General features: G+C 43.8%; 1 protein-coding gene across 5 annotated transcripts in view; it reads right to left on the bottom strand.

Moving 5' to 3' along the window:
- The window catches only part of unc5a (unc-5 netrin receptor A), a 404,105-nt gene that overhangs the window by 222,247 nt on the left and 159,933 nt on the right, over positions 1–21,925 (bottom strand). The window lies entirely within an intron of this gene.

Raw genomic sequence — 21,925 nt, 5'->3', positions numbered from 1 at the left:
AAAATCCGCTCTAAGATTTCCCCCCTCCCCCTTCCTTCTCCACCTCTGCATCTCTCAGTCCACTGTTTCTCCAGCGCTGAAGAGAAGATTTGTTTTTTCTCCAGCTCTGACGTCTCACATCAGGAGAAAGTTGCTCTCTCGGTTAGCCGTCCTGACGTATGGCTCTGCTGATGCTCTCTGACTAGCGCGCATTAGAGCCGACCGCCAGCACTCATCTCCTCCATCAGCTCACCGTGCATACAGCAGTCGCCGTGCCATTTAAATGCAGGCAGCACAGCCGAACCCATTGCGAGCCTCGTTTCCTGGGTTCCTATCTCCATTATTAAAAAAGTACATGTTTTAATTGGGTTGCGTGGCCTATCAGGGAAAGGTTGGACTCATTAAGTGCTAATTATGATCTTTATTAGATAGCAAGCTCCAGGCAAATAACTTTGGAGTAATCTTAAGTCTGAACAATTTATTATTACGCCCATGTGTATGGTTTGAACGCTGAAATCGACGTCGAGGTCGATGCCCGTCAGTGATTTGTGCCTAATCTACCATACGGTACACACTCTCGGAGTAGCTCACGGCATTCGCTTGGAGGTCAGAACATATACTGTTGATCTTTCTTTCACAATCCATATGTGTGTGTGTGTGTGTGGGTGGGTGTACAGGATCAGTGGAACAGATCTGGTCGCTTTCGAAACAATGGGAAAAGGTCAAGCTCTGCTTCTGCCCGCAGCCATGAATCGTGCTTTCAGCTCTTTTCGGCAGCGGTGCGGTGGTGATGTGCGAACTCTGCTTTTCTGCAAACACAGAGCACCATCAACAGCTTGGCACGGAGTAATTGGCAGCGAATGGGCACCGTGCCCTGCCCGTGCTAAACAGCGGTGTCCGGCTCCCACAGGCCTTGTTAGCAAGTGACGTGATTGGCTGAGAAGCAACACAATCGCACATTATTGTTGTCTCCCCAATGTTGTTGTATCCCATAAAAATGTTGTATCCCATAAAACTCCTCATTCAATGCGAAGTGGGCGGGGCTACTCCGATCTGAGGGTGCACTTGTTTCCGGAATTCCAGCTGCAATGAAAGTTCTAGCTTCTGTAACCGAAGTGATAACGTGAGCGAACCGGTGATGTTTCGCAAGATTCAAGGTAACGATATAGAAACGGATGAAAGGTATGATCTGTGTTTTTTAAGTCAGTGAAAAAGCGTAATCGTTTTCAAATTGCTGTCATATAAGAGGAATAAAACACTTTCAGATGTGTTATTGTGTGCTATTTATCAAAGAAACAGCTTTGTGTTGGTCGAGATCACGCCACTTCATTGCACTGTTGATTATTTTCCCAAAACAGCACATCCCAACATCTCATCTCATTATCTGTAGCCGCTTTATCCTTCTACAGGGTCGCAGGCAAGCTGGAGCCTATCCCAGCTGACTACGGGCGAAAGGCGGGGTACACCCTGGACAAGTCGCCAGGTCATCACAGGGCTGACACATAGACACAGACAACCATTCACACTCACATTCACACCTACGCTCAATTTAGAGTCACCAGTTAACCTAACCTGCATGTCTTTGGACTGTGGGGGAAACCGGAGCACCTGGAGGAAACCCACGCGGACACGAGGAGAACATGCAAACGCCACACAGAAAGGCCCTCGCCGGCCCCGGGGCTCGAACCCAGGACCTTCTTGCTGTGAGGCGACAGCGCTAACCACTACACCACCGTGCCGCCACATCCCAACATGTATTGTCCATTACATATTTTGTATTTCGATAAAAAATTTGTTTTTATTCAAGACGATTGACACCGACTGGCCCGCCCACTGAGTCACTTGTCTACTGAGTCATATATCCATTGAGTAACCTCATATGTCCCTTCAGTCACTTTTCGCTGAGTCACTTGTCCAGTGTATCATTTGGCTACTGACTTGCTTGTCCACGAAGTAACTATTCCATTCAGTCACTTGTCCACTGAATCACTTGTCTACTAACTCATTTGTCCATTGATTCACTTGTTCACTCAGTAACTTCTCCATGCAGTCGCTTGTCCACTGGGACAATTGTCCATTGAATCACTTGTCTAATGACTCACACATCCGTTGATTCACCTACCCATAGAGTTACTTGTCCACTGAATCACTTGGCTACTGACTTATTTGTCCAGTGAGTCACTTTTCTACTCACTTGCTTGTCCACTAAGTAACTATTCCATTCAGTCACTTGTCCACTGAGTCACCTGTCCATCGAATCACTTGTATCCTAACTCATTTGTCCATTGATTCACTTGCCCACTCAGTAATTTCTCCATTCAGTCACTTGTCCACTGAGTCACTTGTCAGCTGATTCACTTGCCCACTGAGTCACTTGTCTGAGCCACTTGTTCACTCAGTAACTTCTCCATTCAGTCACTTGTCCCCTGGGTCAACTGTCCATTGAATCACTTGTCTAATGACTCACACATCCGTTGATTCACCTACCCATAGAGTCACTTGTCCACCGAATCACTTGGCTACTGACTTATTTGTCCAGTGAGTCACTTTTCTACTCACTTGCTTGTCCACTAAGTAACTATTCCATTCAGTCACTTGTCCACTGAGTCACCTGTCCATCGAATCACTTGTATCCTAACTCATTTATCCATTGATTCACTTGTCTACTCAGTAATTTCTCCATTCAGTCACTTGTCAGCTGATTCACTTGCCCACTGAGTCACTTGTCTGAGCCACTTGTTCACTCAGTAACTTCTCCATTCAGTCACTTGTCCCCTGGGTCAACTGTCCATTGAATCACTTGTCTAATGACTCACACATCCGTTGATTCACTTACCCATAGAGTCACTTGTCTCCTGAATCACTTGTCCACTAATTAACGATTCTATTCAGTCACTTGTCCATTGAATCACTTATCTTCTCACTCATTTGCCCATTGAGTCACTTGTCCACTGAGTCATATGTCCATCGAGGCAACTGATTTATCCATGCATTTATATTGCCATTGGTGTGACAAGTTCAGTAAAAGACGCAAACACAACAGGAACGGGAAGTAAGACTGAATGCCACAGAATACAATAAACACACAAAGCGGGATAAATAAACACACACACACACACACACAATACACACTAACCACAAAGACCAGCTGAGCAAACCTACTGTTGAAATTGCACGCAATTGTAAACCAATCTAATCCCACGCTGCCATTCCAGAACACACGCATTCATCAAATATTCCTAATAACTCCACTTGGTGCTAGCTCCATATCGCATTACGGGAGGAACTGGATGCCACCGCTGACCTTGGGCAAGCATTCAGCACAACAGACTACCAATAATTAGATCCTGCCAAAGCACGGCCGAATCGTTTTTATATGAAGCCGTAAACAAAAGTGTTCAAAGCAAGACGATGGGAGAATGAACGTTGCGTCCTTATTTAATAATCCTCCTGAGTAGTAATGCAGGATAAGGCTTCTGGGCTAACGAGCGTTCCTCAGGAGCCGGATTAGGACGCTGTTACATTAGACGATTTATCTGGCAAATTACTCGGCACACGATGCCAAGTGGCATTCAAGCGTCAGCGCACTGAGAAGAAATCAGAGTGTAATTGAGATGCATGGCAAAGCACATGTGAGGAACACACCGCTACACAACCGCACCAGCTATTAAAACCCCCACACCTACTCCTGTCTGCATTCTTATGAATTCGGTGCAAGAGCGAGGGATTTAACAAAACAGAAGACGAGAGCAAAACACAACATGCACAGATTAAAGATCAGGAAGAATTTCCCCTTCAGGCCAAACTTAAGAGAGCAGCGTGATCATTTGCATATCCAAAACAACCGACTTGCTTAAGAAGTGGTGTCTCTGAGGTTAAAGTTCTGCTCTCTCGACCGGAAGGCTGTGTTTAAATCTCAATGCTGTCGAAGAACCCCTCCATCTTAATTGTTAAAAAAAAAAAAAATCCTCCCAAGATGCAAATGTACGTGTTTTAGGAGTGCCAAAATTTTTTTAGAACATAATCGCCAAATGATTTTGGATGCTTTTGCAGGATAACATGATTAAAAAGTCATTTTTGTCAAGTGCAAAAGTTTGTGCACCCTTACGATTCAAATTTTTTCCTGATTTCTTAATATCGAGTTTATATTCCCCGTGTCTGATTATATCGAGATATCCATGTTTCCATTAAAATCTCATCTCATCTCATCTCAAGCCGCTTTATCCTGTTCTACAGGGTCGCAGGCGAGCTGGAGCCTATCCCAGCTGACTACGGGCGAAAGGCGGGGTACACCCTGGACAAGTCGCCAGGTCATCACAGGGCTGACACATAGACACAGACAACCATTCACACTCACATTCACACCTACGCTCAATTTAGAGTCACCAGTTAACCTAACCTGCATGTCTTTGGACTGTGGGGGAAACCGGAGGACCCGGAGGAAACCCACGCGGACACGGGGAGAACATGCAAACTCCGCACAGAAAGGCCCTCGCCGGCCACGGGGCTCGAACCCGGACCTTCTTGCTGTGAGGCGACAGCGCTAACCGCTACACCACCGTGCCGCCTTTGCATTAAAATGTTTTAAATTATTTTTTTGTGGAGAATTTGTAGGCTTTTTTCCCAATATACAGTAATAGCTACAGGGGTGAAAACTTTTGCACACAGCTGTGCAGATCAGGGATTTAAATTCTCACTGATATTTGAGTCGAGGTCATCTTAGTGGAGGAGGTGTGGCTTTTGTCTGTCAATCACAATGAAGGAGGCGGTGCTTTTGTGTCTGTCAGTCATAGTAAAGGAGGTGTGGTTTCTGTGTCACTGACAGTCAAAGAGGCATGGCTTCCGTGTCTGTCATAGTGAGAGGGCGTGACCAGTGTGTCTGTAAGTATCACAAAAAGAGGTGTGGCCTCAGCCACCATGATCACAGTCACAGTGACTCAGTCATCGTGATGGAGGTGTGGCCTCTGTCTGTGTCAGTTTCAGGAAAGGAAGTAAGCCTTTTATGTATGTTAATCATAGTGAAGGGGGTGTGGCCTTTGCCTCTGTTCATCAGAGCGAAATGGGTGTATCCCCTCTATCAGTCAGTTAGAATTAAGGAGGATGATGCTCTCTCAGTTACAATGGAGGCGTGGCCTCTGTCAGAGTGAAGGAGTGTCCTGTGCCTGTGAAGGATGTGTGATCTCTGTATCTGTCAGTCAGCGTGAAGGAGGCGTGGCCTCTGTTTCTGTCAGTCCGAGTGAAGGAGGCGTGGCCTGTGTATCTGTCAGTCACAGTAAAGGAGGTGTGGCCTCTGTATCTGTTAATCAGTGTGAAGGAGGCGTGGTCTGTCTTTGAGTGAAGGAGGCGTGGCTTCTGCGTGAGTGAGCATTAAGGAGGTGTGGCCTCTGTATTTGTCAGTTAGCGCAAAGGAGGCGTGGCCTCTGTATCTGTCAGTTAGAGTGAAGGAGGCGTCTTCAGAGGGAAGGAGGTGTGGCCTCTGGATCTGTCAGTCAGAGTGAAGGAGGCGTGGCCTCTGCCTTTCAGAGTGAAGGATGTGTGGCCTCTGTATCTGTCAGTCAGAGTGAAGGAGGCGTGGCCTCTGTTTCTGTCAGTCTGAGTGAAGGAGGTGTGGCCTGGGTATCTGTCAGTCACAGTAAAGGAGGTGTGGCCTCTGTATCTGTCAATCAGTATGAAGGAGGCGTGGTCTGTCTTTGAGTGAAGGAGACGTGGTCCTGTGTGAGCGTGCATTAAGGAGGTGTGGCCTCTGTATTTGTCAGTTAGCGCAAAGGAGGCATGGCCTCTGTATCTGTCAGTTAGAATGAAGGAGGCGTGGTCTCTGTCCTTCAGCGGGAAGGAGGTGTGGCCTCTGGATCTGTCAGTCAGAGTGAAGGAGGCGTGGCCTCTACCTGTCAGTCAGTGTGAAGGAGGCATGGTCTCTGTCTTCAGAATGAAGGAGATGTGGCCTCTGTATCTGTTAGTCACAGTGAAGGGGGTGTGGTCTCTGTTTCTGTCAGTCTGAGTGAAGGAGATGTGGCCTGTGTATCTGTCAATCAGTGTGAAGGAGGTGTGGTCTGTCTTTGAGTGAAGGAGACGGGGCCTCTGTGTGAGTGAGCGTTAAGGAGGTGTGGCCTCTGTATTTGTCAGTTAGCGCAAAGGAGGCGTGGCCTCTGTATCTGTCAGTTAGAGTGAAGGAGGCATGGTCTCTGTCCTTCAGAGGGAAAGAGGTGTGGCTTCTGGATCTGTCAGTCAGAGTGAAGGAGGTGTGGCCTGGGTATCTGTCAGTCACAGTAAAGGAGGTGTGGCCTCTGTATCTGTCAATCAGTATGAAGGAGGCGTGGTCTGTCTTTGAGTGAAGGAGACGGGGCCTCTGTGTGAGTGAGCGTTAAGGAGGTGTGGCCTCTGTATTTTGGATCTGTCAGTTAGCGTGAAGGAGGCATGGTCTCTGTCTTTCAGAGTATAGGAGGCGTGGCTTCTCTGTTTGTAAGTCAGAGTGACTGAGAAATGTCTATATTCATAAAAAAAAGGACAAACAGAGCAGGTATTTATTTGACTTAACACAGGCCCAGACGCAGATGTCAGCAATCACATCAGTAATACGGCGTGACATTTTGTGAAACCGCTTCTGCAAATCTGCACATGGTGTCTGGACAGCATCCTGTGCGGAAAAAACACAAAGTGAGGAATTCGCAGCCCTTAAGGAGAAACAAATCCGTCATGCGTTAATGGCTCAGGAGGCAGATAATAGTGTGGGGACGCTCACCCTGTTCACTGTGACTAAGCCATTACCTCCGCCGGTCAAACAGACACACAACCTGTTTACAGAAGATGGTGACAAATTAATTTAAACCCACTTCTGGTTTGGAGAAGTAATTTATTTGTGTGGCCTGTCTTTCACCGCAAACGAAACCACCCACTCTGCCTCAGTACAAACCATACCTATCTGTTTGGAATAAGTGTGTAAACTAAAAAGTAAAAAAACACCCCACATCTACACGTGACGAGCCTGCACTTTCCACAGACTTCTGAGAATCACTGATTTTTTTTTAATTTTTTTTCACAGAAAATCATCTGAATCTCTAAATGTAGAAGCATCGCTGGGCTGGAATAATAAAAAGAACAGGAAACACTGAGGTGAAAGGTTGGGGTTATGAGCTTCAACGTCTCTTATCGACACGGACATGTTTTATTCTCTCCCTCAAAGTTATTCGGAATAATTTCACAAATGCAGCGCGTGTTTCCAAGAAAGTAAACACCTCTGTCCTGAGGAGTGACGGCTTTACTTCTGACATTTACAAAGCGCTGACACTGGAGACTCCTTCCAGAAATGTTCAGTCAACATGTCCTGACAGAAATCCATTGATGTGGAATGGCTGTCACATATCCTCATCTCGAATATGAAATATTAAATATTATTATACATACGAGCCACTTTTTCCATGGAATAAAAACATGTATTCTATTCCCTTCTAGCGAGTTTATTGATGGCATGCAATATTGTTATATCATTTATCCTCTGTGTATTACGCTACTTTTCCCAATGGAGAACGAGTGTGCAGTATTGTTATAATATTGCACATTGTCAAGAACACATGACGTCACACATTGGAGCTCATGCGAAGATCCAATGACAAAACTTTTCTGCTGCGCATGCACACAATCATTTCTTTGTCGATCGGGAAAGAGAGAAGACGGGGTTAATTCAGTGCTTGGATTAAGCACTAAATAAATAAACTGAAAACTGAAACTAAAGACTTGATGAACACCCGAAAGGCGACCAAAACTTCATTATATATTCTGCACGCATATTTACAAGAGAAAAACATACCGCCAGACATCGAAAAACTGGAAAAGAGACACGTCGGAGATGTAAAACTTCTGCGCTAGCGAGTGACTGTGACAGCTTGTAAACAAACATGGGCGCGAGGTTTGCTTCATTAAAAGCGGAAGATTTAAAGAGAAAGACGCGCTAAACACCCAAAAGGCTACCAAGACGTCACTGGATATTCTTCACGCAAGAGAAAAACATACCAACGGACATAGAAAAACTGGAAAAGAGAGCTATAGCAGAAATATCGTCAAAGTTCTACTTGGAGGTGAGGAAAAGTGACGGAAACTTTTACAAAAACAAAAGGGACGTCACTCGTGGACCGCTCAGCAAAGCCCTTTTGTTTTGAACAACTGCAATGTAACAATAAACTACGACCAAAAGTAACTTTGAACTTGAACCGTCTACCTGGATATAGCTTGGATACAAGCTGGGTTGTTGTTCTGGCTTTTTGGACCTTTGTACCATTTTCATTGTTAGAACTTTGACTTTGTACAGTACATTGGATTGACAGAACGTTGAATTACATTCGATCAGAATCAGCATTCAATATTGGCAAGTTACCCCCCCTGTTCTGAAGGCTACTATCACACTGTCTCGTATCTTGCCACGTAAGTGGCGTGTGGGTCAAACGCCAAGTAATGAGGCGTATTTTGTCCAAAATTAAAGTCCTGCGATGTACACGGCCTATGTGTGACGTTTCTGTGGCGTATCTGGGGTTTAAGGGACATAAAGTTATAGTGTACTGAGGTGTATGCGTGGTGTATGATGCGTTGCCACGGCGTAACCGTTTTGTTGGCATGGTGTTTCGTTCTTATGTGTGACGTTGCTGCTGCGTACCTGCGGCGTTCACAGGTGGGTATAAAAGGGGGCCCCAAGCAGCGTTTGTTGTTATTCTTCACAGTCAAGAAAGCATCATGCCAGCGAAGAAGTCAGGACCCAAGAAGGGCAAAGGAAGAGGGAAGACATCAGCCCCATCCACCCAGCCAGCCCTGGAGCCACCTTCATCAGACACGTCAACTAAAGCGTTCGCACAGTGTAATAGGTGTTCGTCACTGCTGCGTAGCTTTCGTTTTTATGGCATGTGTGACGTATCAAAGCTGCTATGTATGTCCAATGGATTTTTAAGTCCAAGTCTAAAGTCCTTCCTGCACCACATGGTGCATTAGGCAGCACCGATCTCCGTTTCTGTAGCCCTCGGCCTCTCGCCTATATTACATAGCTAGGGTTACAGTGAGGGGCTGGTCCTCTGGTAACCGCGAGAGTTTGACTCCCCAGTCGCATCTGTACTGCAGCATGCCTTGCCAGATGGCAGTCGGTCCCACTTTTACGATGGTCTTTGGTATGACCCGATCGAGAGGCGGACACGCTAACCACTAGGCCAACTAGCGGTTCTTAAAAACTTAAAAATAAGCTGCACCCCGGTGTACAAGGAGATCGTGTGACGCATCCTAGAGTATGAGCTACGTAAGCTGGCGATGCTGCGACGTTCCTTTCTGACTGCCACGTATCCTGATACGCCGTACATACACAAGGCTGAAACGCCAATGTGTGAACCAAGCATAACTTTTTATAAAATCTGTAATTGTTCCATCAAATGTGTCTGTACAATAATAAGAAGAATATTGGCTGGCTTTTTTCATGGTATATCAGATTATGTTCCATTCAGCTACTCGTCTTTGACTCGTTCAGTATCATGCTAGCTGAATGGAGTATATCTGATGCACCACTCAAAGCCGTCCAGTGTTATTTAAATAGATGGTATTCGAACGAAATTAATCAACAACCAATCAGATTTGCAAACTCAACAGTGATCTGGGATAATAACCAAGAACAATTCATTTGAAAAGCATCTCTAGGTTTGATTACTTTCAGAACAATTAGACTTGTACTAAATTCCTCGCTGCCATTCTGCATGATCAATAATGTTGACATCAGTGTAAATAACTCATTAATGATGTTCAGATAAAAGGCTGTTAACCAAATGCCATTTTGTTTCTAATGTCCTGTTGGTAGATTTTATGTTCGCTGGAGTCAGTGTCGCGTAAAATACGTTCTTGCACAACACTTCAGTTCAGAAGGAGGCTGAAAAAAAAAAAAGAAATCCTCCTCACCTCATTCCTGACTGTTACATCTGGCTAATTGCGAAGCGGCTTTGTCAGCAAGCCCTGAGTTATTGGCTTATGAGCTCGTGTTTGTATGCGAGTCATAAACCCTCTAATGAGTCTTTTCATAAATATTTCATTAATTGAAATGCATCTGTAAACACGGCGCTGGGTTCGATAAAGCGTTCCAGGCTCGGCTTCGGGAATTCGGCGCTCGAGCGGCGGCTCAGCGGCTCGAGAAGTCCCACACTGCATATTTAGACTGTACGACCGTACGACGGCCTCGTTATGGAAATTCCTGTCTCTGTGCATCGAGACAAAGTGCCTCTTCGTGGTTTAAATGGCCTTGTAATTGGGCTGTGATAAACAAAGCTCTGTCGGAAAAGCGAGCGTGTCCGCAATTACCGACAACATATTTTAAAAAAAGTAAACCTACGAATGTGTTGTTAGGGACAGGAGAAAAGATGTTCGCCACAAACACAGTGAACAGAAGTGCTCCGTGTGCGTGGTAAGTATTGCTCATGGTCACATCTGGTTGAAATAAATAAATAAATAAATAAATAAATAGAGAAGCAAGCAAAATGGACGAGCGATGTTCAGCGTGAACCTTAATTACACACCTTTCATTGTAAAACTCAAAATGCCGGTCGAAAAGCACACTACAAATAGCTGTTTATGACACACACACACACTAACCGGCCACTTTATTAGGAATACCCACCCATCCACCTGCTCTTTTATGCAGTTCTTTAAATCAGCCAATCGCTTGACAGCAGCACGATGCATAAAATCACGCAGATAGAAATCAAGAGCTTCAGTTAATGTTCAAACATCAGAATGGGAAAAACTGGGATCTCAAAGTGTGACTTTCTTTCACTGTGGCATGGGCGTTGGTTTGAGGATTTCAGAAAGTGCTGATCTCCTGGGGTTTTCTCTCTCACACACACACAGTCTCGATACACAGAATGGTCTCATCTCATCTCATTATCTCTAACCACTTTATCCTTCTACAGGGTCGCAGGCAAGCTGGAGCCTATCCCAGCTGACTACGGGTGAAAGGCGGGGTACACCCTGGACAAGTCGCCAGGTCATCGCAGGGCTGACACATAGACATAGACAACCATTCACACTCACATTCACACCTACGCTCAATTTAGAGTCACCAGTTAACCTAACCTGCATGTCTTTGGACTGTGGGGGAAACCGGAGCACCCAGAGGAAACCCACGCGGACACGGGGAGAACATGCAAACTCCACACAGAAAGGCCCTCGCCGGCCCCGGGGCTCGAACCCAGGACCTTCTTGCTGTGAGGCGACAGCGCTAACCACTACACCACCATGCCGCCACACAGAATGGTGTGAAAAACAAAAAACATTGAGTGAGTGAGTGAGTGAGAGAGCGACAGTTTTGTGGATGGAAACAAACGCCTTGATGATAAGAGAGGTCAGAGGACCTCTCAGTGGACAGATTGGTTCGAGCTTTTTTGCCAGGAAGGATACAGTAACTCATATAATCACTCTTGACAACCGTGGTGAGCAGAAAAGCATTTCAGACGACCATATTGGGTTCCACTCCTGCAGCCAAGAACAGGGATCTTAGAACCAACAAGTTCATCTAAAAGTAGATGGTGAGTGTGTATTTAAATATATGTGGACTACCACATACCACATAGAATTCTGGACTCTGATTGGTCAGAAGGTGTTGAGTCATTTATTTGATAAAAAGCAGCTCCAACTGTAATGCTGCTGCAAATCCCAGGTTTTGATTCATGCACTCATTTGAATACGTTATCGTTTCTAGAGTAACTTAAACAGGGACATACAGTGGTGCTTGAAAGTTTGTGAACCCTTTAGAATTTTCGATATTTCTGCATAAATATGACCTAAAACATCATCAGATTTTCACACAAGTCCTAAAAGTAGATAAAGAGAATCCAATTAAACAAATGAGACAAAAATATTATACTTGGTCATTTATGTATTGAGGAAAATGATCCAATATTACATATCTGTGAGTGGCAAAAGTATGTGAACCTTTGCTTTCAGTATCTGGTGTGACCCCCTTGTGCAGCAATAACTGCAACTAAACGTTTGCGGTAACTGTTGATCAGTCCTGCACACCGGCTTGGAGGAATTTTAGCCCGTTCCGCCGTACAGAACAGCTTCAACTCTGGGATGTTGGTGGGTTTCCTCACATGAACTGCTCGCTTCAGGTCCTTCCACAACATTTCAATTGGATTAAGGTCAGGACTTTGACTTGGACATTCCAAAACATTAACTTTATTCTTCTTTAACCATTCTTTGGTAGAATGACTTGTGTGCTTAGGGTCGTTGTCTTGCTGCATGACCCACCTTCTCTTGAGATTCAGTTCATGGACAGATGTCCTGACATTTTCCTTTAGAATTTACTGGGATGATTCAAAATGCATTGTTCCATCAATGATGGCAAGCCGTCCTGGCCCAGATGCAGCAAAACAGGCCCAAACCGTGATACTACCACCACCAAGTTTCACAGATGGGATAAGGTTCTTATGCTGGAATGCAGTGTTTTCCTTTCTCCAAACATAACGCTTCTCATTTAAACCAAAAAGTTCTATTTTGGTCTCATCCATCCACAAAACATTTTTCCAATAGCCTTCTGGCTTGTCCATGTGATCTTTAAAAACTGCAGATGAGCAGCAATGCTCTTTTTGGAGAGCAGTGGCTTTCTCCTTGCAACCCTGCCATGCACACCATTGTTGTTCAGTGTTCTCCTGATGGTGGACTCATGAACAATAACATTAGCCAATATGAGAGAGGCCTTCAGTTGCTTAGAAGTTACCCTTGGGTCCTTTGTGACCTCACCGACTATTACACGCCTTGCTATTGGAGTGATCTTTGTTGGGCGACCACTCCTGGGGAGGGTAACAATGGTCTTAAATTTCCTCTACTTGTACACAATCTGACTGACTGTGGATTGGTGGAGTCCAAACTCTTTAGAGATGGTTTTGTAACCTTTTCCAGCCTGATGAGCATCAACAACGCTTTTTCTGAGGTCCCCAGAAATCTCCTTTGTTCGTGCCATGATACACTTTCCACAAACGTGTTGTGAAGATCAGACTTTGATAGATCCCTGTTCTTTAAATAAAACAGGGTGCCCACTCACACATGATTGGCATCCCATTGATTGAAAACACCTGACTCTAATTTCACCTTCTAATTAACTGCTAATCCTAGAGGTTCACATACTTTTGCCACTCACAGATATGTAATATTGGATCATTTTCCTCAATAAATAAATGACCAAGTATAATATTTTTGTCTCATTTGTTTAACTGGGTTCTCTTTATCTACTTTTAGGACTTGTGTGAAAATCTGATGATGTTTTAGGTCATATTTATGCAGAAATATAAAAAATTCTAAAGGGTTCACAAACTTTCAAGCACCACTGTAGACACAAACATAAAAAAAAAAGAAAACTCGAACCTTCAGCAGGCCTTCGCATTTGCGTTTGTTTTTTGTCATCAATAATTTGACATCAAGGTGGCGTTGAATCGTCTAATTGTACCCTGGGAAATCTGGTGACTCCAGAATGCCACCATTTCAAGAAAAAAAATTCGACATGAAAGATTCACTGGCGAAATGTTTCACATTCAGTTTTGTGACACGACTAAACAGACATTGGCTTTGCACTGGGAAACTGTAGCGCCTCCAAAAAAAAAAAAAAAACCCTGCAAAGATGAACAAATATAGCCATTTTATTAAAAAATAAATAAATAAATAAATAAATAAATAAAATAAAATAACGTCCAGCACCAGCGCACATTCACGGACTAATTCCATTTCCATGTTGCCATCCGAAAGCTTTCCCACGGCGCCGTCTGCTTGCAGTCAAAATCTATTTGGGGATGATTTGTTCAGTGCCTGAACAATGCGACGAATTGAATGCCACCAACAATCTCAGAGAAAAGCTGTCACATGAAAAGAGCTCGGGATTCCCGAGGGTGCAGCCATTTTGGATTTTACACCTTGTTGAGTCAGCTGGCCCGAGGTGACATGTTAGAGCGCGAGTGTGGAGCCACGCCAAAGCCCCTGGCCGAGGATTTTACAAACATCTGGCATTTCTCGACCTGATAGAACACCACCCCACCCCCCCACCCCCCCACACACCCCCACGGACACTGCATTACAGTGATATGCAAATTTTTGCTCTTTCTGCATGCTCTCGACAAATCTAAGCAGAAGCAGCTCATTTGTACACACTGGCTTCGGATAGTCTGATGCCTACGTTTCCTTTTCCTCTGTGTGAGGAAGCAAAATTGATCCGAGGGGGTCAAAACGGACTCCTACGTCTAGAATGATCGTGGAGGAATTCACTGGTCTTCTCGCGTAGTTAAAAGCATTCCACCATCGCTTAATGCTATTTATTACCTTTCCCACAGAGCTGTGTATAATTACAGCCATTGATCTCTCGCCTGGTGAAGACCAACCGAGATGAATCCTTGATTTTTATTTATTTATTTATTTATTATTCCTTTGTGGATGGACTTTACAGGCCTGTCTGAATGAAAGGGAATCATTTCAAAGTTTCGAGACCAACCCTTGCGAGAGGGACATACACTCCTGTGCGTGATGTTCGAACGCATGAGTTTCCACGGGTGTTGCCGTGCTTGTTGCATTCCAAACGCATCTATCTACGAAGCCTAAGGCCTCAATCAATAGATAAGTAATCTTCAGCAGGAGGAGAAAGCGATTACTCACACAACGACAAAACACACACGGAGACACCAGCAGTTATGCTTCATCATCACACACTGATCCACACCTACAATAACAGCGATGTGTTACGCTCGACTGTCATCTTTATTCCGATATTATTTCACTGGTTACAGCATCGGTGTATTTCTGAGCATGAGGCAGCCTTTTACGCTCACGATAATGCTAAACATATCAATGCTAGCATCTTATCGTCAAGACAAACAAGCAAAAAATAAAATAAAATACTGAGATGAAACCGGTCAGAAAATAAAAAACCCAAACACGTGAGTTTTAAGCAAATATACCTAATCTCAAACTGCTAGAGCGTAATAAATTGACAGGGGCCCAAAAATGCTCGTAGCGAACAGCTTTACCTGGTCAAAACGATACCTGAACACTTTTCCTTCATATATTGTTTTTTAACACATAAATACTAAAGGCCCGGTCCCACTGGCCGATGGACACAAAACGTATGCAAAAAGGACACAGCGGACGAGCAAAATTTCGGGGGTGGCGCTATCCGTTTTCATCCGCTCCAGAAATGGACAAAATTGGCGAAAATTTGCGAAAACAGAACGGAAAAGAACGGACGTGGGTAGTATATAGCGGGGATGTTAAACGCATGTTCATAGGAAGCCTAGCGGATGAAAGCGGATGGAAGTGGATGACAGCTCCGAAGGGGTTACCGGTGATAACTGAGAAGCGGACGCATAGCAGAAAGAGCGGATGCATAGCGGATGAAGGGGATGCATCACGTACGCCTAACGGAAACAAAGGGGATGATGCGCGGATGTATATCGGATGCAGACCGTTCACTGCGCATGCGGGGGGTATGAATTGCGTCTGCTCCGCGGATATAAAGGGATGCAGCACGCACGCCGTCAGCATAAAGACGTGCTGGCGGCTACATCGATACATCTCTACTACTAGATGATTTTCTCCCCCTTTTTATACAAAATATCGATTGTCCGCTAGGTGTCCTTCTACATACTCTAGACATACTCCAGACATCCTAAATATACGAGATACATCCCAGATATAAACGCTTTGTCCGTTTTGAATACTTTATATAGGAGATGCATACGCTTACATCCTTTCTATTTCCATGCTACTAACGATGAATAGACGTTTCATGTACCTTATCTTTCCTCCCTCTTTCCGTTTCCAGCTGCAGCGGATGTGAGTTGCGAGGATACCCAGAGGATGCAGAGAGGATACAGCAGACGTTTAACGGATGATAACGGACATAGAACGTTTGTTGCTCGTATATGTCGCGGATTTACATCGTACACGGCGGAAAGTTCATCCGTTCTAAAAGTTTTGTGCAGCTCAAAACTTTTTGCGCGGATGAAATCACAGTGGACGGATGCTCGATGGATAGAGCGTATGAAGCACGTATGCAATGAGTACACAACAGATGCGTAGCGTTTTCCAACGGATGGCAAAGATTTTTTTACGTTTTACATCCTCTTTACATCCGTAAGTGCAGTGGGACCGGGCCTTTACACGGCGAACCGTATGAAAGCTTTAAGAACTAGTTATAGCTTGTAAACACACACACACACCTTTTACCTTCCATCTCTTCAATTACACTTACTCTAATACGAAACTCATTTGCAGCCTCCCATATTGTTTTTTTTTTCAACTAACATGGCTAAGAGTGAATAAAAATCGAATCAGAACAGCAAAACTAGCTTCTATTTTCCAATTTCACATCAAGTAAACTTATTTTACTTCATTTTCAAAAAAAAAAAAAAAATAGAAGACCTTCGGGTTTTTACTCCAAACACTGTTATTTCACACAACAATGCTAATGTCGCTAACTCAGAGGCAAAGCTACTCATAATTAGCATATTTAGCAAACATATCACACTGTTATTTCCCGTCACAGGCCACAGGCTCCAGACCCACAGGACGACCCGCACTACGCTACAAGGACGTGTGCAAGCGCGACCTGAGGGCAGGCGGCTTCAACTCCGTAGACCTGGAGACAGCGGCCTCAGACCGTGCCGGCTGGCGGTCCTCCACCAAGGCCGTCGTTGGGGAAGCCGAGGAAAGGAGAGAGACCCGGTGGAGGGAGAGGAGGCTCCGACGACAGCGGAGACTGCAGACGGCATCAACAGACACCCGACCGAGCAACTTCACCTGCAGCAACTGTAGCAGACCGTGCGGCTCACGCATCGGCCTATACAGTCATACTAGGCGCTGCAACTCGACAACTGATGGATGACCCCTGGCGCAGATCACCACGATCTTTCGAGATCGAAGGAGCCAAGGAAGGATTTCCTGTCAGGAGGAATGTGAATGAAAACTAGTGAAACTATGAAGCAAGGGTCCATGTATATAAACACACACACACACACACCTTTTACCTTCCATCTCTTCAATTACACTTACTAGAATACGAAACTCATTTGCAGCCTCCCACATACATGTCAAGTTATACGGTTTCCCCGTATTTTGTACGGGAAAATGCAGTTTTTTGGCTAAGGCGGTGTACACTGATTTTCATACGGGAAAATTACGTTTTGGATCAGAGATTTTTTCCGTTACTCCGAGAAAATTTTCTTAGCATCCACCACTTATTTTTCAAACATGTATCCCCAATGAAACGGAACTATTTTTGATTTATGCGGTTTTATAGTTGCACGTGGTTTTCTCGGTCATCGGCTCGGACTGCCCAGACTTCTGTGACGGCTGCAGAAGTTATGTTCTGCCGATTTCTCGTCGAACACAACACCCCCAACTGTGGCAGACCATTTTTCGCAGATAGCGAAAAAAAAAATGTTTCCCGATTCAAAGACTGCACAGGTAAGCATTTGTGGTGTTTTTTTTTTTTTTTAAGTTTTTACTGTTTGCATGGAGGAAAGCTTCTTCCATTATCATGATAATTTCGGGAGGCGATACTGGGAGTCGCCGTTTATACAACGGCAACTGTAGTTACCCGACGATTTCTGGTTTCGCCTCCCAAAACATTTAAATTGCTGATAGACATTATATGTAGACACAGTTGACCAACACTCGTTACTACCATCAGTCGCCAGTAAACTGGAAAAGTAATGAATGAAGAATAATGGTGGTAACGACCGTTGGTAACCTGTCTCTAAGGCCAAGTTTACATTAGACCGTATCTGTCTCGTTTTCTTCGCGGATGCACTGTCCGTTTACATTAAACCGCCTGGAAACGCCGGGAAACGGGAATCTGCCAGGGTCCACGTATTCAATCTAGATCGTGTCAGCTCCGGTGCTGTGTAAACATTGAGATACGCGGATACGCTGTGCTGAGCTCTAGCTGGCGTCGTCATTGGACAACGTCACTGTGACATCCACCTTCCTGATTCGCTGGCGTTGGTCATGTGACGCGACTGCTGAAAAACGGCGCGGACTTCCGCCTTGTATCACCTTTCATTAAAGAGTATAAAAGTATGAAAATACTGCAAATACTGATGCAAATACTGCCCATTGTGTAGTTATGATTGTCTTTAGGCTTGCCATCCTTCCACTTGCAAGTGGTAAGTGATATGCGCTGGGATCTCACACACAGCGGCTCAGTCCCGAATCACTGCTCGTGCGCTTCACTCGCACGCTGTGTGAGCTGCGCAGGGCCGGAGTGCGCACCCTCCAGAGGGCACTCGCTGTTCAGGGCGGAGTGATTTGGAGCGCAGGATGCCTGCGGAGCCGAGCGTATCCGTGTTGCTGTGTGCACGCAAATCGTGTATTGGTGTTGCTGTGTGCACACTAATCGTTTTAAAAACGTTAATCTGATGATCCGCTGATACGGTCTAATGTAAACATGGGCTAAAATGTGTAGGAGGGGATGGAAGCAATTTCACACCATCTACATGTTTGCCGTGCTCTGATTTTCTTTTATTGACCAGGAAAATAATCGATGTATATTGGGGAAAGGTCATCGATGTAAAAGCTGCTCTGGGTGTTGCCAGGTTTCCAATGCTGAAACGACTTTTTACTGCTTTGCTGTGCCTCCCACATAGCGATGCAGATAGTGAGAGGGCTTTTTCATTGGTTAGGAAAATTCATACCGAGGACAGAAAAAAATATGTCTGCAGACACATTAACTGCATATCTGCAAATTAAAATGAAGTGTGATGAGGAGGTACCAAATCTGCAACATCTTTGTACAACAAAGAACACTCCAAAAAGGAATACGATTCAAATTCTTGTTATACATTACTGGGAAGGTTTTCAATTTCACTTCATAATTTATTAATATTTTCACTTATCCTTGTTTACGTGGTTCAGTCATCTTTAGTTGGATCGAACACTGCTTGGGGTGTTTTCTCAAATGGAACTTTTACTAGCCTTCGTTTACTGTTTGACATGATTATATATAATTTATTACATGTAACCTAGTATTTTAATTAACAGACCTACTTAGTACTGCTGTTATATTTCAAGTAATTTTCTTTGGTGGAGTGTAATATTGTAGGTGATGCCAACACTTATCAAACAGAAATTGGTGTAATTTTTTATGAACTATTTAATATTAATACATTTTATTTGCAAAATTTACATCAATAATTCTGGTATTACTGATACAATGTATATTACATAATTAAGTTTATAGTTCAGTCAGTCGTTCTCTTTAGTAGATAATTGTTTACTTGACTGGACATATAGTCCTTTTTAATTCAGTTGTTTTCTCTGGGATCTAACATTTCTTTTTATTCAGTACATGTTTATTTGATCCCTTTAACTTGATGCAGTGTGATAAATATGCCTATTATAATAGGAGTGTATAATGTGGAATAAAACAATCGGTGCTTTGGATTATATATTGGAATTTTTTTATCGTGTATAAGGGCTCATGGGTGTATGTAAGGGAAAAGTACAGATTTTGTAAGGGCGTGGGTAGCTAAAGGTTGACATGTATGCTCCCATATTGTTTTTTTTTTTTCAACCAACAATGTGATGTGTTACGCTCGACTGTCATCTTTATTCCGATATTATTTCACTGGTTACAGCATCGGTGTATTTCTGAGCATGAGGCAGCCTTTTACGCTCACGATAATGCTAAACATATCAATGCTAGCATCTTATCGTCAAGACCAGGGGTCACCAAACTTTTTGCTCTGGGGGCCACACTGTCGTTCCTGACTGTGATGGGGGCCGGGGTCGGGTCAGCTATATAACATAGAATTGTATGACCCAGACAAATATGACCACCAGCAGGCCTCATTGAGTAGTAGAGATTACTAGCCTGGCACAGCCATCCCCACTACTATATCCACACTACTATATCAACACTTGATTCCTGGCACATATTTGTTTATCTTTACTAGTGTTTTGCAAAAGTAGTAATCGAGATCTTCACACTTGGTTTTAATTTGAAATACCACAGATATTCCATTTATTTATTTTCTAATAAAAATAACATCAAAGCTGTCAAGGTAAGAAACATCTGCCTAGTTGAGGTGATTGACACTGGCAAAGGTGAGTGGAAAATTATAAATTGTAGGTAGGCCTGTTGATATTATTAATAATAACTGTATGCAGCACTTAATAAAAGGTCAAATAAATAGGCCTATAAAATAAATACATTAAAAAAAAACAGTGAAATTATAATATGAGCAGTAGATCAATAGATCACAGCAGTTGTGCTGTGTCCTGCACGTCATTGCTCTCATCCATGGCCAAAGCAAAAAAACTCGAATTCTGACGCTCTCTCATTCAGCTGGTCATACACGTTGTCCCCCAAATCTTCGGTTTGCCTGGTCATAGTAGGTGCGGAGAGACTCACCGCGTTGAGCGCATCCTACTTGTCGGGACACACCTCCTCGGCCACAGCAAGCATGCATACTTTAACAAAGTCCCCATCAGTAAACGGCTTTCCATGGGTAGCTAGTAGGTGAGCTACCTTACAGCTAGCTCAGACAGCAGCCTGGTTGATCTGGGTTTGGCGAAGGAATACATTCTGTTGTGCAGCCAGTCCGCATTTCATCCTCCGAATCCTGTCTTCTCTTGTTTGCCCTCGCAAACTAGCATACTCTTTGTGGCGGGTTTCGTAGTGACGACGCAGATTATATTCTTTGAAAACCGACACACTTTCTTTACATACAAGACAAACTGCACGGTCCTTACACTGAACGAAAAAATAATCGGTGGTCCACTGTTCTTTAAAAACTCTGCACTCTCTGTCAGCTTTTCGCTGACTGCTAGCCATTTTACTGTCCTGAACACTGACAGTTCTCTGCGCATGCGCTGCCGGTCACTGCTTGATCATGAGCATATGACGAAAATTTGGAAAATATGAATAGTTCATTTTATAACTAAATATCAATTTTAATTGATAAAATCAACAAAATACAAGATGCAGACGTTATTATTTGTCAAAAAGCAATAAAAAAAAAAAATAGGCCATGACCACTTTTGGGGATTGCCTCATTGGGCTGGTTCAAGTGGTGGGGGGCAGAGGGGCTGGGGGGCCGGTCAAAGGGGGGTGGCGGGCCGGAGTCGGCCCGCGGGCCGTAGTTTGGTGACCCCTGGTCAAGACAAACAAGCAAAAAATAAAATAAAATACTGAGATGAAACCTGTCAGGGAAAAAAAAAAAAAACACATGAGTTTTAAGCAAATATACTTAATCTCAAACTGCTAGAGCTTAATAAATTGACAGGGGACCAAAAATGCTCGTGGCGAACAGCTTTACCTGGTCAAAACGATACCTGAACACTTTTCCTTCATATATTGTTTTTTAACCCATAAATGCGAACACGGCGGACCGTGTGAGAGCTTTAAGAACTAGTTATAGCTTGTAAACACACACACACACACGCGCACACACACCCCTTTTACCTTCCATCTCTTCAATTACATTTACTGTACCGTAATACGAAACTCATTTGCAGCCTCTCTTTTTGTTTTTGTTTTTCAACCAACAATGCTAACATGGCTAATAGTGAATAAAAATCGAATCAGAACAGCAAAACTAGCTTCTATTTTCCAATTTCACATCAAGTAAACTTATTTTACTTCATTTTCAAAAAAAAAGAAGACCTACAGGTTTTTACTCCAACACTTATTTCACACAACAATGCTAATGTCGCTAACTCTGAGGCAAATCTACTCATAATTATCATATTTAGCATTTCACACTGTTATTTCCTGTCAGGAGGAATGTGAAGGAAAACGAGTGAAACTACGAAGTACGGTTCCATGTATAAACTCACACACACACACACACACACACACACACACACACACACACTTTTCATGCATTGAAATGATGACATTTTTTGAATAGCTTTGATAAGTCACTCTGAATATGACATTACATGGCAAAAA

The sequence above is a fragment of the Neoarius graeffei genome, chromosome 20, assembly GCF_027579695.1.
Source record: "Neoarius graeffei isolate fNeoGra1 chromosome 20, fNeoGra1.pri, whole genome shotgun sequence".
NCBI lineage: Eukaryota > Metazoa > Chordata > Actinopteri > Siluriformes > Ariidae > Neoarius > Neoarius graeffei.
The sequence above is the reverse complement of the archived record's forward strand: the minus strand, read 5'-3'. Positions and strand labels throughout refer to the sequence as shown.